General features: G+C 40.2%; 1 long non-coding RNA gene across 1 annotated transcript in view; it reads left to right on the top strand.

The window, feature by feature from the left end:
* The window catches only part of LOC123391934, a 28,999-nt gene extending 24,202 nt beyond the window's left edge, over nt 1-4,797 (top strand). Inside the window, exon 5 of the long non-coding RNA XR_006606620.1 lies at nt 4,473-4,797. This is a non-coding gene — a long non-coding RNA (uncharacterized LOC123391934). The remainder of the gene's footprint in view (nt 1-4,472) is intronic.
* Nucleotides 4,798-16,977: the final 12,180 nt, after the last annotated feature.

Here is a 16,977-nt window from a genome sequence, read left to right as displayed (position 1 = left end):
TCTCCCCCATCTTGCATTAGAGAGAGAGTCACACTCAGACTCTTTTTTGGAGCCAGAATTCATATCGGGCTTAATTTTCTTTTTATTACGCTTACCAAACCTCCCTACTGTGTCCAGATTGAACCCCTCCACTGCCAGCAAAAACCGTCCCAGTTCACTGGGAGCTACTCCAGCCTTACATTCCTTAAATGGCAACAAAAACCACAACTCGGAGTTGTAGTAGAGAAGGAACAAGCACAGTACTTGATTCACAGTTGTACCATATGTGGGAGCTACCATTATTGCTTTCTGTGTTCGACCTGCCAACGTGCACAGGGACAGCAGCCCATAATGAGATGGGTGATTCTTCATTCACCTAGGTGAATTTTTCACTGTGGTCAATAACGGGCGTATAACGGGTCCAAAATAGGTAGTTTTTGTCTGAGAGCCTGAACTGCTGTCCTGATCTTCCAGTACAAATCTTGTCCCTCTGATTCCTGGAACCACTCTGAAATGTCACAGTTTGATAAAGGCACCAGAGCTCTTTCCTATAGTATATAAGAGGGCACGGTCAAGTGATAAGGCACGGATGCATCACCAGCACAGAGTACGGTGCCTAACACAAGGGAGTTAAAATTTTTTAGTGAACGAGGAGAGGAGAGGAGAGGAGAGGTAGAGGAGAACACTCCCTACAGAATCTGAGCTATTTTTACGTATATGCTTAACTAGCACTATGCCTGGCCTGTAAGGATGTTCATTGTTTTTAAAATAGAGTATTACTTTTGTATTTTGTAAACAGCACGTACAAATCTATGGATTTTTACTTATGAGTAAAGATGGGCAGGCTAGGGGCGCCTGGGTGGCTCAGTGTGTTAAGCCGCTGCCTTCAGCTCAGGTCATGATCTCAGAGTCCTGGGATCGAGTCCCACATCGGGCTCTCTGCTCAGCAGGGAGCCTGCTTCCCTCTCTCTCTCTCTGCCAGCCTCTCTACCTACTTGTGATCTCTCTCTGTCAAATAAATAAATAAAATCTTTAAAAAAAAAAAAAAAAAAAAGATGGGCAGGCTAAAAGACAACCAGAAAAGAAAAACTAAGTTTGCAAAATGCATATTTGAATATTCAACATAACTAGTATTCAAAAACTACAAACTTACAGAAGAGGATATATACTCACATACAGACAAACTCAAATAGGCAAAGAAATGGCTTAAAGATCTTCTGCAGAGTTGGTAAGGTTGCAGAATAAGATGCTCTTAGAAAATGCTGGTGGACTGGCGGGCTGGCACAATGTTTCTGGGAAGGACAGCTGGAAAATGCATGTCGAAAACTTCAAAACCAAACAATACTCTTGGACACAACATCTCCTTTCTTAGGAAATCACTGCAAAGAAATTACCAGATAATTTTAAGAGGATGCAGACACAAAAACATTGTTACTTGGATAAATAAAAGTAAATGCACTGGAGAAAAAATGTTGTCAACAAATTAAGGAAACTTTTATCTTAATTACTGCTGGATATTAGGGGGATTTTTTTCAAACACTCAAAAACCAGCGAGTAAAAGAGAATAATTGTTATGATCACCAGGTGGCAATGTGGCTCTTTTTCTCAAATGGAACATTTTCCCATTTTCTCCAGGTTTGCCCTGTGGAATTTTCCTAGCAAATGCATTTATGTTTCCATAATTAGAGTCCTGGAACCAAAACTGAGAGTTGCAAGGGAATTTGATAGCTTACCTAGCTCTGACTCCTCACATTCTTTCCACACCTAACTAGAGCGTTATCCACTAGGGTTAACCCCTGCACATTGAAACACCTCTTACCGAAGCTGCATTAGAGATGTTAGGGATCTTTGTACTTTAAAGTACTTAAGGGGTGCCCAGTTGTCTCAGTTGGTGAAGCATACAACTCTTGATCTCAGACTTGTAAGTTCGACCCCCCCCCCACCATGTTGAATGCAGAGATCACTTAAAAACAAAATCTTGAATAAATAAATAAATAAGAGTTATTTAAACAAACATTTACTTCCGTTCACCCCAGCTAACTATGCTCCCTGGTGCCACATAGAGCATGTCTCCTCTCCTGCCCAGACCTCAAAAAAAGGTAAAGATAACTAGCACTCTTTTCCCATATTTAATCTTACTATTTTTTCCAGTTTTCTGTTCTTGTACCATTTTCTGCCTTGTTTTGGTTTTCTCTTGGTGTTTTGCTGCCATTCCCACATTTTCCAAGCAAGCTCATAGCCGGTGCTTAGAGCCTGGGGCTTTGCGACCCTGATACCCCTCCTTTCTAGTTGTATGAGCTTGGGTGCATTCCTTATATACTCCGAGTTTCAAATTTTTCAACAACAAGTGAGGGAAATAGTAGACTCCATGACCTGGTAAGTGGTAGCGAGGACTGAATAACACAGTGTGAAAAGCAAACGGCACCATGCCTGGCACATAAGTGCTTCTCAGTTTGTGTGAGCAAGAGCTAAACTTCTGTTTTCTGTAAAGTAACACTCAGCTCCTAAGTCATTGTGGGAACCTCATCAGAATGTCAGTAAACTGGCTCCCACAGTGCCTTGCGCTCACGAACACTGCATGCGGAAGCCACTGTGCAGGGGTGCCCGAGGCCTCAGTGACTCAAGACTGCTCAACACATAAATGAGGGAAAGAGTGGTAGTTTGGTTTTTCAATTGTCGTTTGTGAGACTTTTTTTTTTTTTTTAGAGTAGTTCTATGTTCAAAGCAAAATTTAGAGGAAGATAGAGAAATTTCTCCCCGCTCCCACACATGCACAGCCTCTGCCATTTTCCACCTTCCCCGCCAGTGAGGTCCATTTGTTGTCAACTGACGAAATGACATTGAATGTCGTAATCACCCAAGTTTACCTCTTCTCCTCCACTCCCAGCCCTGACTAGATATACTTCAGGTAGAACCCAAAGCCACCAGGAGAGTTCATCTTACCAAAAATGTTGAGGGAAAAGAAGATCGTCTTTGGTGTCCCCAGGCTACAATTTTTGGTGTTATGTACTTTTTCTACTTCATAGTTATCTGAGAATGCCTTCTATTTTTAGGGAGTTGTTATCTTATTTTCTCCCTCAGTTTCCTATCTAAACCCACCCTTAGATCTTCCATTCCATTTAAAGTCCTTTAATCTGTAATGATTTTTAGGGTAATCGTCACAAGAGAGAGTCCTAATTTTTTATAAAGTTATCCCTTCAAACAAGATTTATCTAACTGATTTGGTAGACTATTATTAGTCCATTCATTGGGAGTTTTTTTGTTTGTTTGAAAGAGAGAGAGTGTGTGTGCACGTGTGCCTGCACAAGCGGGAGGAGGGGCAGAAGGAGAGGCAGAGAGAGAATCTTAAGCAGGCTACAAGCCCAGTGCAGGGAGACTTGATCTCAGGATCCTGAGATCATGACCTGAGCCAAAATACAGTCGGATGCTCAACCAACCCAGCCACTCAGGCACCCCAACAACTTCCTCACATTCAAGATTGTCCTGGTGTAAATGATGCCAAAGAGTAAGACTTAATTCTATCTACTCATATCACATATCTTACACTTCTCAGGTTCAATATCCCTGGTTGTCACTCTCTCCCCTGAGCTGTTCTATTGCCAGGGACAGTTGAACCAATAAACAAAAGATGACTCTTCACCCACTCTAGTTGTATTATATTGGTGACCAAAGGATCAGATTTCTCCAGAACCTTACTTGTCTCATTGGAAAACTCCTTCAGTGGACATGGGACACAAAGCAGCAGAAGGTCTCCCCTTCTGGGGCAGTTTTTCTGAACCCAGGGCCACAGCTCTAAGAACAGTGAGAGACAGGAGTCTGGACAGAAATTGGAGAGTAGTGTTCAGGGAGGATCTGAATATTAATTTCAGATGAGGGGGTAAAGAGTGGATTAGAAAAAATGTGAAACTGTATACAATACATAAGGAAAAAAGTTATCACAATCAACAAAGAGAAAAGGCAAAACCTATGGAAAGGGGCAATATTTGCAAATCATATATCTGATCAGGAGTTTATTTCCAAAATATATATGGAACTCCTAGAACTCAAAGGCAAAAAGGCACAGATAATTTGATTGAAAAATGAGCAGAGGAACTGAATAGACATTTTCCCCCAAGAAAATACACAAGTGGCCAATAGATATAGGAACAGTTGCTCAACATCACTCATCATTAGGGAAATGCAAATCAAAACCACAGCGAGCTATCACCCCACACCTGGTAGAATGGTTGTCATCAAAAGGGCAAGAAATAACAAGTGCTGGCAGGGAGACAAAGGGAAGGACCCTCACGCACTGTTTGTGGGAATTCGAAGGAGTGCCGCCATTGTGGAAAACAGTATGAAGTTTCCTTGACAAATTTTTTTTAAAAATACATATTTTTTGAAATTCAAAAATATAAAAAATAGAACTACCAGCTATCGCACTTCTGGGTATTTATCCAAAGGAAATGAAATCACCATCTCATAGAAATATTTGCAACCTCATATTCATGCAGTGTTATTCACAACAACCAAGACATGGAAATGACCTACGTGTTCATCAATATAGGAATGGATAAAGAAAACATGGTTCTTCAGAAGATCATATTAAATATATCGAAGGAAAGGAACAAACTCAACAGTGTCATCAATACAGTCTACACTTAAACAGGGGAGCGTTATTTTGTATAGCATTTCGTGAATTTTCAGTATTTGTGGTCTGTTGTTTTAGAATATTGTGATTTATCCTTTCTTTATTAACAAAATTGCTTTTCTATGGAAAAAAGAAAATGTGATTATATACACACACATGCACATACATGGAGATGCAATGGAATATTAGTCAGTCATTAAAAAAAAAAAAGAAAAGAAAGTCCTGCCCTATTCAACAACAAGGATGGACCTTGAGGGCATTATGCTAAGTGAAATAAGTCAGAGAAAGAAAAACATGTTCTCACTTATATGTGGAGTCGAAAAAAGCTGAACTCTTAGAAACAAAGAGTAGATTGCTGATTGCCAAGGGCTTGAGAGTACAGGAAATGAGGAGGCATTAACCAATGGGTACAAGCATTCCTTCCATACAGGAATAAGTTCCAGAGATCTAACATACAGCATGGTGATTATAGTTAACAATGGTGTGTTGTGAACTTCAAAGCCACAGAGAGAGTAGATCTTAAATGTTCTCACCATAACAGCAACAAAAATGTCAATTATGTGAGCTAAAGGAGGGGTTACCTAACTTTATTGCGGAAATCGTTTCTCATTATACACATGCATCACATCATGACACTGTACCCCTAAACTTATGCGTTGTTGTATGTCAATTATATCTCGGAAAAGCTGATGGAAAAAAATTTACGTGTTCACTAAAAAAAAAAATAAAACCTTAAAAAAGTTAATATGTATATTGTGATTTTATAACAAACAGTAAGGCGTTAACTTCTTGGCATGCATACAGACATAATCTCTGATATCTGCTTATATTGGTCTTATGTTTTATAATACATTAAGGTGCCACATATTCCAAAATTTTGAACAACTTTCTTCAATACCTTTTTTCTTTAAATGCAAGTGGCTTCCTTTGAATTAAAGTAATTTTATTCATGTGGACGGTGTGCAGGTTTAGCTAAAGATGCTGAGAATTATTGGTGTTATCTCTCACTCTTCTTGCTATGGCAATTTATATCAATTCTGACCTTTTTCTTGCAAATCAGTATCCGCTCTATCACCTCATCACAAATGATAATTCTTGACCTAATGATTCTTTCAGGATGAACTGCCCCACCCTTCTCCGTGCTTCAATATTGGAAAAATAGTTCATAATCTTGTATTTTGCTTCAGGATTTTCCTTCATCTGTATGATCACCCATACTCTTGTTAAATCTGGTGATCTTCAGAAAAGGGCGGAGCTGAGAGGGGGATCCTGGGATGCTGACATTGATCTGTGTTTTGACTTGGTATGTATCTATCAGATGCAAATTATGGTTTATATACATGTAACATACAGTATATTAGTTAATTACTGTGCATTTATTACATGCCTTTTCTGCATGGTTAACAAAAGAAGATTTTTTAAAAGTAGCTAGATAAGGGGAGCCCGGGGGGCTCAGTTGGTGGAGTGTCTGGCTCTCAGTTTCAGCTCAGGTCATGATCTCAGGGTGCCGAGATGGAGCTGGCATAGGGCTCCCCGCTCAGCATAGTGTCTGCTTGTCCCTCTCCCTACCTCCCTGCCCCTCCCCCACTTGTGTTTGTACTCTCTTTCTAAAATAAATAAAATCTTTTTAAATAGCTAATTCATATTTCTAACAATTTTTGTGAAGATTATCTTGTGTTTCATAGGAACACCATTATCCCTATAAAATGACAATTGCATTTCCAATTGTCCTGATCTTTGTCTCCAGTAGAACAGGCTTTGACCTCTAATATAAATGTCAAATAGAAAAAAAATAGTACAAATCCTTTTCCTTGTATTTCTCTCATAATAAAAGCTTTCATCATTCCCCTATTTTGAATACTGTTGATTCTTGAGTTTTTCTGTAGATATTATTAGCAGATCAAGGAGATTCTCTTCCATTTCCAATGATTAAAAGTTATTTTTTGGTTTCTTGTTTAGAGTGGATACTGAATTTACCAAACACTTTTTCTGTATTTATTGAGATGTCCATGCATTTTGTTCTTCTTTAATTAGTTAATGTAATGAGAAACTTTTATACATTTTCTAAGGAAAAAATCATCTAATGACTGCTGGATTCATTGTGCCAATATTTTGTTTTAAATTCTTAATACCCCCATTCACGGGTAAAAAGATGCTCCGATGTGCCTTTCTTATCCTGTCTTCATCGACTTTGTTATCAAGTTAAATTAGCTTCACAGAATAAATTGGGATGTAGCTCCCTCTCTTTCAATATTCAGAGATTTTTCAGGAGGGCTGGAATTGTTGGAGAATTGCCTATAAAACTCTCTTTACTTGGTGTTTCTTGTAAGGGAAAATAATAACTATTTTTTGTAATTGCATTAATTATTATGGGATTATATAGATTTCCCATAATGTATTTTATGTAGGTTATATTTTACTATTTTGACATATTTTAGTAGGTTATATTTTTTATGATTTTAGTAGGTTATATTTTCCTAGAAACACTGATTTCATCTAAGCTGTCAACTGTTTGATATAAATGATTTCATGGTATTCTCTTATTATGTTTCAATCTATTGGTAGTTATGAGCTTATTTTATTTAAAGATTTTATTTATTTGACAGAGAGAGAAATCACAAGTAGGCAGAGCAGTAGGCAGAGAGAGAGGGGGCAGCAGGCTCCCTGAGGAGCAGAGAGCCTGACGCATGGCTCCATCCCAGGACCTTGAGATCAGGACTAGAGCTGAAGGCAGAGGCTTAACCCGCTGAGCCACCTAGGTGCCCCTTATGAGCTTATTTTAATTCTCTTTTCCCAGAACCATCTTTTGACTTTCTTGGTTCTTTCCATTTTACTTTTGTTTTCTAAAATTCTTCTTGTAGTTAGTGCCTTCCCACTAATTTTTCTGGCATAATTTTGTTGTATGTTTCTTACCTTCTTTATTTGGACTCACTATTATCCTACAGTCTCCATTCCTAATATAAGAACCTCTAAGTATAAATCAAAACATACAAAACCAAAAATTTTTGGTACATGGTTTATTCACTATCATTCACTTATTAATATTTTAATTGATGTGATTTTTTCTTTGATCCATGGGTTATTTATAAATGTGACTTTAATTTGCAAATATACTAGGGATTTTACCTTTCTTCTAACACAACTTCTAATTGTGTTGTGACCAACAAGCATGCTTTATAATGATACCTGTTCTTTGAAATGTGTGAAGACAAGTGTATGACCTAGTTAGTACAAAAGCAATTTTTGTGGTTGTGCCACATAGCTTTTCTTGTGCTGGGTACAAGGTCTGTCTATATGTCTAACTAGACTCAAATACTTTTGTATTTTGTCAATACTTTCGTCAATAATTGGAAGACAGGCTTAAATATCCCATTTTGATGGTGCGTTTTCCCGTTTCTCTCTGTGGTTCTATTATTTTGCTCATCATCAACTTTAGAGCAATTTTATCAGGGACATATATGTTTAGAAGTGCTGTATCTTCTAAAGGAATTGAATTTTTTGTCATTATATACTTACCCTCCTCTGCTTAATGATGTGTTTCGTCTCAAAATCTTTTTTACAATATAATCACACCAGTGTTTTGGTTGAGGCTAGTTTTTTGCTGACATATATATTTCCTTCTATTTTCAAGCTGTCTATGTCTATATGTTTTGGGTGTCATTATGGTAAATGGCATAAAGTTCAAGTTTAAAAGTCCAATCTGACAATTCATGTCTTATTAATTTTAATACACTGGACTTTTGGTATCTTTTAAATATTTGATGTTTTTGCCATTTAACCATTTCTCATTTATTGCTGTGAGTACACTTCTTTTTTATTGTATTAGTTTATTCTATTACTTCACATCTTTCTCTTTCTTTTTATTTTTTAAGTCTTTAATTATTTATTTATTTGACAGAGAGAAAGAGAGAGAGAGAGAGACAGATCACAAGTAGGCAGAGACAGTGGGTTGCGGGGAAAGTAGGCTCCCTACCCAGCAGACAGCCCAATGCGGGGCTCGATCCCAAGACCCTGAGATCATGACCTGAGCTGAAGGCAGAGGCTTAACCCACTGAGCCACCCAAGTGCCCCACATCTTTCTCTTTCTGATTTGTGATTTATACACCCTAATTTTGACTGGTTATGCTTGAAATCTTGACATGCATTCTTAAGATATTTAATTTAAGAACAGTACTTGGCCATGTTTCCCTTCCCTTTCCATTCTGTAGATTTAGTCTCTTGTACTTAGATGATATTACCACTGTTACATACAGAGCTTTCAGTTAGATATTTCTACGTATTTACCAATGTACTGTTCTTGTAGACTATATATCCTTCTAGGATAATTTCCTTTCTCCTCAAAGTGCAATTTTCACATTGTTCTATGGATTTAGAGCATTCCACATCTCCTAAAACTCTTTTACATTCCTAACTGAAATACTTAAATATATTCTAATTTCACCAATTATCTTAGTAGTGTCAAAACCAGTGGTCAAGGGGCACCTGGGTGGCTCAGTGGGTTAAGCCTCTGCCTTCAGCTCAGGTCATGATCTCAGGGTCCTGGGACTGAGCCCGGCATCAGGCTCTCTTCTCAGCAGGGAGCCTGCTTCCACCTCTCTCTGCCTGGCTCTGTGCCTACTTGTGATCTCTCTCTCTGTCAAATAAATAAATACAATTAAAAAAAAAAAACAATGGTCATTTTCTTTAATCTTTTGCTTAATCATTTGCTTAATCTTTATTAGATATTTGACATTTATACCTCCTTAAAGATCAATCCTTCATTGGATTTTGTATATCAGCTCTCACCTGATTTTCATGCATGCTTTTTAGTCACTTTTTTGTTTCTCGTAGTGCTTCCTGGAACCCTACATGCTCCAAAAAAGTCAGGTTTTACATAGCTCTGGCCTAGGCTCTCTTTTCTTTTCATTCAATAAACACTTAAGTATATGAAGTTCCTTTTGAAATTTTAAAAAATATAATACAACATAAAATATAACATAACATATTATTCTTAGTCTAGGTCTTTTTGATAAGATTCACACATATATCTTAAGTTGCCCTGGACATCTCCAATCAAATTAGTGAAAGCCACCAAAGATTCAAAATTTCCCCAATTGAACTTATTTTCCACCAAACTCTGCTTTTATTCCTCGTCTCAGGGTATCATACCTTTATACCCAGCTAATTAAATAATCCAGGATCTACATGCCCTCTTTTCTCTCCAGTCCAACAAGTTATCTCCAGTCATACACTGTCTCCACCTCCCCATTCCCACTGCTCCGACAGCCTCCCAGCATGACAGCATAGTTTCCTCAAGGACTGACCTCCAGCCACAATGGCCACCCCAGAACTGTACCTTCCATGCTGCACACCATAATTAGAGAATTAATTATCTAAAAACTTAAGCTTTTTAATGGCCCCTACCATCTAACGGAAATGAAGTTTGGTTTAGATCTCTTGATAATTGACGTGTTTCCTTAATTAGTTACCAATATTTAAAAATCATAGTTTACTTACATCCGAGATTTAAGCACATCTTGACAACCTGGGTGGCCTGGCCACACTGGCCCTCTCTTTCCTCCATGACAACGTTGGGCTGGACTGATGAGTGGCGGCCCAGATTTCACTGAGCTTGTATGTAACTTAATAAATGATCTCTGATGTAAAGACTAAAACCAGAGCGCTGGGGCTTAGAAAACAGAGTACTCAATACTATGGATGCTACGTAACTTTCTATCCTTACTGCTCACAGAGTTTCACATGCTTTCTTTCAATTCAGCCTGAAGGTACCAAGAACTTTTTGTTCAAGGACACATGATATAGGATACCTCAGTGCCTTTGACCTTGCAGCTGCTTTTGCCTAGAATGCCCCTCCCTCTTGTCTCCATCTAGTTAATTACTATTTCATTTTAAAAACTCAAGTCAAGTGGCACCTGGGTGGCTCGGTCAGTTAAGCGTCGGCCTTTGGCTCAGGTCATGATCCCAGGGTCCTTGGAACTCAGTGTTATGATCCACCCAGATAATCCAAGATGATCTTTTCTCATCTCAAAGTCCCTAATTTAGTGACACCAATAAGACCTTTTCCTCAAATAAATGCACATTCACAGGTTCCAGGAATCTTTTCAGGACCACCATTCAAATTAGTCCCTTTTTTAAAAAAAATATTTTATTTATATATTTGACAGACAAATCACAAGTAGGCAGAGAGGCAGGCAAAGAGAGAGGGGGAGAGAGGGTCCCTGCGGAGCAGAGAGCCTGATGTGGGGCTTGATCCCAGGACCCTGGGATCATGACCTGAGCCGAAGGCAGAGGCCCCAACCCACTGAGCCACCCAGGTGCCCCCAAATTAGTCCCTTTTAACTGTCAGGCCCCTTGCAACAAAATGAGAAGTTATGGTTCATTTACCTTAGCTTCCCATAAATTTAAAATAATTTAGTACTAAGTATGAAAAAAGAAAAAAACATAAGAGTAATCTACCACACTGATGTCCAGAGAGTCCACAAATCATTCTTTGGCCAATTGCTATTCAATTCCTAGAACACAACTGTCTTCATTTTTAGAGTAAACAGCAATTATCACACGCAACACAAACATTTGTTGTATACAATGAGACAGGAACATTCATACTGAATTTTTTTTCTAACAACAACAACAAAATTTTTAAAAATATAATACAACATAAAATATAATGTAACATATTGTTACATAATATGACTGTACAGTGAAAGCTTAGCAGTGGTTGAAACTCAGTGTTCATGAAATGAAATTAAATACGTTTTAATTTCATTTCAATTTTAAATAAATTAAAAACGTTTTCTGAGGTACAAGTTTTGAGTAAAGGCAAAAAAAAAGTACACAGGACTCCAGTAGGGGAAATTCTAAAGTCACTGATAGAAATTCTGAAGTTCATAAGGAATATATGCTTCAAGTTTTGTTGTGAAATTTGTTGTTAAAATGAAAAATTATGAAAACTATTTTTTTGGTGAAAACTGTTTTTTTTTTCTCTCTGCCTTCGTCTGTGTCTTCATTTCATTAACACTGAGTTTCAACCACTGCTATGCTTTCACTCTACAGTCATAATTTTGGTTTTTTTTTTTGTTAATGTCACTAAGGTACAAATCTGAGCAGGAAAACTTGATCATTAAAATAATTTTAAGAAAAATATGTAAATAGAATATGAGGATAATTTTTATTTTGAATTAGCTTTTTATGTTATTTCCTAATTTCTCCTTAGACTGTTTAGCTGTTGTGATATTGTGATTTATTAAAAAATATATAGACTTGGTCATTCAGACAACCAACATATATTTCTCATATATATTTGTTCATTGTCCACGGTTTCCGGCTCACAGCTCCTTGGAATGTCCTGAATGATAAGAGAAATGGGAGCATCTTTTGTCATCATATTTGGTCTCTTGGCTTCAGCTCCTGAAATTGCTTCAAAGCCATAAAAAGATGAGATGAAGGTCTTGCTATTCATAACAAGCTCTTTTCCACCACAAATGGATTTACGGTAGTGACGTGACTTGTGAAAGGCATGTGAAGATGGGGCTGGTTATCCCGTGGCTAGGCAGGGAAACCAACCATGAATACAGGGGTGGACCTTTCAGTCCCCGCCCCCGATTTCCACCGGAGGGCGGGGCGGGGGTGTCGGGGTGAGGCTGGAGGTTGCATCAATCACCAATGGCCAGTGATTGAATCAATCGCGCCTATGTAATGAAGCCTTCATAAAAACCTGAAAGGAGGGGCTCAGGGAGTTTCCATGTGCCCCAGTGCCAGGCCCAGCCTCCAGCAGGATAAAGCTCCTCTGTTCTGAACCTCACCCTGTGGATCCCTCCATCTGGCTATTGATTCATTTCCTGCAATATCCCTTGTAATCAGTCAGTACCTTAGGGAGTAAACAGGTTTGTCTGAGTTCCGTGAGCAGCCCTAGTCAATGAATGGAAGCCAAGGAGGAGGTTGTGGGAACCTCTGATTTATGGCCAGTCAGAAGTACAGGTAGCAACCTGGACTTGACACTGGTGCCCAGAGTTGGAGAGGGGTTGTTGGAGCCTCCGATTTGTAGCCCCAGGTCAGATGCACAGCTAACAACGGGGGCTTGCGACTGGCTTGTGAAGTAGAGAGCTGTGGGACTGAACCCTTTGCCTCTGGGAACTGATGCTCTCTCTCTGGGTCGGGAGTGTCAGAAGTGAAACCAATCCAACAGCCTTGCCCCACCCACATCTGTATATAAAAGATAGAGCTAATGAGCCTCCATTTTTAGGTAACACAGAAGCACTGAGTATTTACTGTAAGTCAGGGTCCCTGTAAATATTGGGATACAGTGTCTTGCTTAAGCTCAACGGCACCACAGAGATAAGCATGATCTCCCTTTTTACAAATGAGGGCAGTGAGACTTTGAGACAGCTGGTTTTTTGTTTTGTCTTGTTTTGTTTTGGTAAAGAGAGATACAGCAAGAGAGGGAACACAAGCAGGGGGAGTGGGAGAGGGAGAATCAGGCCTCCCGCTGAGCAGGGAGCCTGATGTGGGTCTCGATTCCAGGACCCCAGGATCATGACCTGAGCCAAAGGCAGGCAGCCGCATAACGACTGAGCCACCCAGGCGCCCAGAGACAGTTGTTTTCAACAGAACATTTTAGTGGCGCCACATGGAATTCAGTCGTCTTGACCGGAAGTTCGTACATATAAACAATTCACTATGTAACAGTAGTTGTCCAACTTTAAATATATATAAAAACTTTTTGGATGTTGACAAATAATGTTATTAGAAACCTGCTAACACAAACATTTTTTTTTTAAAAGCTTTTATTTATTTGAAATAGAGAGTGAGCGAGAGAGAAAGCACTGGGGGCTGCGCGCAGAGGGGGAGGGAGAAGCAGACTCCCGGCTGAGCCAACCAGGAGCCCGATATGGGACTTCACCCCAGGACCCCTGGGATCATGACCTGAGCAAGGCAGATGCTTAACCAACTGAGCCACCCAGGCACCCCAAAAACTTTTTCTAGCATGTAAATATCTATGGGGATTGAGGAGCCTCATATACCTCAATTAAATTCTTTGTGTGATCTGCACAATTTAGAAGTTGCATTGACTTTGGGAATTAAGGATTTCAAAATTTTATTATTATCATCATTTCATATCCCAATCCTCTTTCCATTCTCTCTTTAGCAAGAATTACATAAAGACCTGATGAAAGTTTTATCTTACTGAAAGGTTTTTAATTTTTTTTTTACACTTAAAATTGTAGAAAACAACTTCTGTGAAGGTTAAAACTTAAAAGTGGAAAACTTTGTGTTTTATTAAATAATGGTGAATAAGTTATGAAATAATTTGTAGGGGTGCCTGGTTGGCTCTGTTGGTTAAAATCTGCCATTGGGGGGCGCCTGAGTGGCTCAGTGGGTTAAGCCGCTGCCTTCAGCTCAGGTCATGATCTCAGGGTCCTGAGATCGAGTCCCACATCGGGCTCTCTGCTCAGCAGGGAGCCTGCTTTCCTCTCTCTCTGCCTGCCTCTCCATCTACTTGTGATTTCTGTCAAATAAATACATAAAATCTTAAAAAAAAAAAAAATCTGCCTTTGGCTCAGGTCATGATCCTGGGATCAAGTCCCGAATCATGGTCTCTGCTCAGGTGTGAGTCTGCTTCTCCCTCTCCTTCTGCCTCTCCCTCTCCCTCTGGGCTCTGTCTCTCAAATACATACAATCTTAAAAAAAAAAATGTTCTAAAGGGAGATTAGTATAGAAGAAGTCCGACTTTTATACTTGTTTGAGGCCCTCTGTGAATTTAATGCCAATCTTACAGCATGTCAGCGAGAAAGTTTTCTGCCGATCTCACTACCTTAACTGGCGATTTAAGGATCTAACCCAATTAGGCTTTTTGTATTTTTGTGTTATTGTCTACCCATATTGAGAGACTCCCATGAGTCAGGCCCTGGCCAAATTCTCTACTTTCTGATCTCACTTAATCCTCTCCACACTCAGAGGAAACTGTTATCACCATTTTACAGATGAGGAAACTGGGACTCATCAGCAACAGATCACAGGTACTGAGCGCTTGCTGTATTCTACCATTTCACCTTGCAGCTGTGGGCACATTTCATCCTCCTAACACACCTGTGAGGCAGCTAGAGTTACTTCGATGCCTAGTTTACCGATGAGGAAACTAAGACTCAAGGAGTTTGTTAATTTGCCCACAATCAAAAGCCAATGCATGGTGAAGCCAAGATTCTTCAGGCCCTTGCTGTCCGGCCAAAGGAGGGAGGGAGAATGACAGCCACCGTGTACCGCAGAGTGTGAATTTCCCACCCAGGCAAGGTGGTGGGGTGGGGTCAGTCATGATAGCGATCTTTGTTCAGAATGCTCAGAAGTGGGCACCTGGCTGGCTCAGGCGGTTATGTGACCGACTCTTGATTTCGGCTCAGGTCATGATCTCAGAGTTGTGAGATGGAGGCCCACGGTGGGTTCTGCGCTCAGGAGGCGTCTGCTTGAGCCTCTCTCTCGCCCCCTCTCCCCACCCCATTCTCTCTAAAATAAAATATCTTTTTAAAAAATGCTCAGAAGTTGTCCCCAGGAAAAGGAAGTTGATCTCTTCAGGGTGGCCCCGAGAGGGCATAGCTAAGCATCCCAAGGCCTGACTTCTCTCTTACTGAAGGAAGAAATTTAATACCACAGCAGTCGAGGGGTGGTTTCAGCAAGACGTGGATTCCTTTCCACCAGCATGGGGTTCTCCACCATGTTTACGCAAGGCCTTTTCCCAGGGATTCTCAGTAAGTATAAATCAAGCCCCTGGGAGCCGCACTTATAAATGAATTCTCCTGGGGGAACCTGTCGCAGGTGATCTAAAACAACACTGGGAATTACTGAACAGGCCACACGGGGCAACCCTCTCATTAGAGAGGGGATTACTTTATTTTAGGGGGGGTTGGACTGGATGATCCTAAGTTACCTTTAGAGTTGCTGAAACTAGAACCAGAAAAATAAAATGCTGAGCTGCTAGGAATGTGATAGGATTGGCTGATACCTGTGAGCTCACTACTTCACTTGGAGAGAAAAAAAAAAAAAGAGAGAGCAGTATCGCCACCTGGTGGACTGCCTAAGGATCTCTTATTTACACTCCACCCTAAAATCAGAGATTTTCTCATTTAATTCTGATACCTTCCACTTTACAGACCCAGAATCAGACTCGGAAAGGCTAAGTAGCGCACACACAGCCTACATCCCACGTCCAGCAATTCCCAGTGAGCTGCTTCTCGTAGGCTTGAACTGCAGGAGACTGATCTATGCTTATCAATTACAAATATTCCAAGTTTTCCCTCCAGCAAGCTATTAGGAGGTGTAAGTTCTGGACAGCTGTCACAGTGAAAAAGTTCCCAGGTACTTCAGTACTATGCTTCTCAAAGGACAGGGCGCTCCATTAAAAACGCTGAATTCTTGGCTCTGTCTTATGCCCATAGCTATGGACTGACAATGGAACCGTGGATGCTTGGCACCCTGTGGTCTCTGTCCCCGCCCAACTAGGTCCCACATGGAAGCCTCACGTGTGTGCATCTGATTGGCAAAACCTAAATCACGTCTGCACCTCTGGCTACAGTTTAGTTAGGGAAATGCACTGTTCACATTCATTGTAGGTTTTCACTTTCTAGCCTTTGTCCCCCACGCAGGCATATTAAGGGAAAAGAAAAGAAAAGCAAAAGTTGGGAGAGGTGCTGAGCAAACAATCAGAATCTTTTCACACATACCCATCCCCCTTGACCATTCTTCCCAAACCCTCCTCCCTTACCTCTATACCACAGTCCTATTCCTGGAAAGAGGTGTCCGTTCTGTCTCCACTTCCTCTCCTCCAACTCATTCCTTAACTCACACAATATGATCGCATCCCCCTCATATCACCTCTTAGCACATGACCTTTTCCATCTCCTTGGTTTGTCTCTCCCCCACCCCATCCATCCCTCTTCCACTTCTATGTACCACTTCTGCCAGGTTCTGCACTTAGCACCTTACCGTCTAAGTCTGAGTGCTCTGCCTGGGTGGTCCTGTCCACTCGTGGGGCATGTCTACCATGTGCAGATAATCCCCCAAAGCATAACTCCAGCCATAAAATCTTTGCCAAAGAACACACCCAGGTTTCCAGTTGCATCCTGAAAATGTCTGCCTGAAGATCACAATCACCTTGAACTCGACATGTCTAATACGAAATTCATCGCTTACTTATAAAACGTGTCCTTCCCTCTGCATCCTATGTCCATGTAAACTGTGCAACTACCCAGAAGTGGACTGGATTCTTCTCTTTCCCTTTCAGTTCTTACATTCAAACTGTCTCTAAGGCCCATCAATTCAGTGGAATCATTTACCCGAGTTTCTGAGCTTTGTTTAATAAGTGCTCTCTAAAGAAAGAC

This window comes from Mustela putorius, unplaced genomic scaffold (assembly GCF_011764305.1).
Source record: "Mustela putorius furo isolate JIRA1106 unplaced genomic scaffold, ASM1176430v1.1 tig00000407_pilon_pilon_pilon, whole genome shotgun sequence".
Lineage (NCBI taxonomy): Eukaryota > Metazoa > Chordata > Mammalia > Carnivora > Mustelidae > Mustela > Mustela putorius.
The sequence above is the reverse complement of the archived record's forward strand: the minus strand, read 5'-3'. Positions and strand labels throughout refer to the sequence as shown.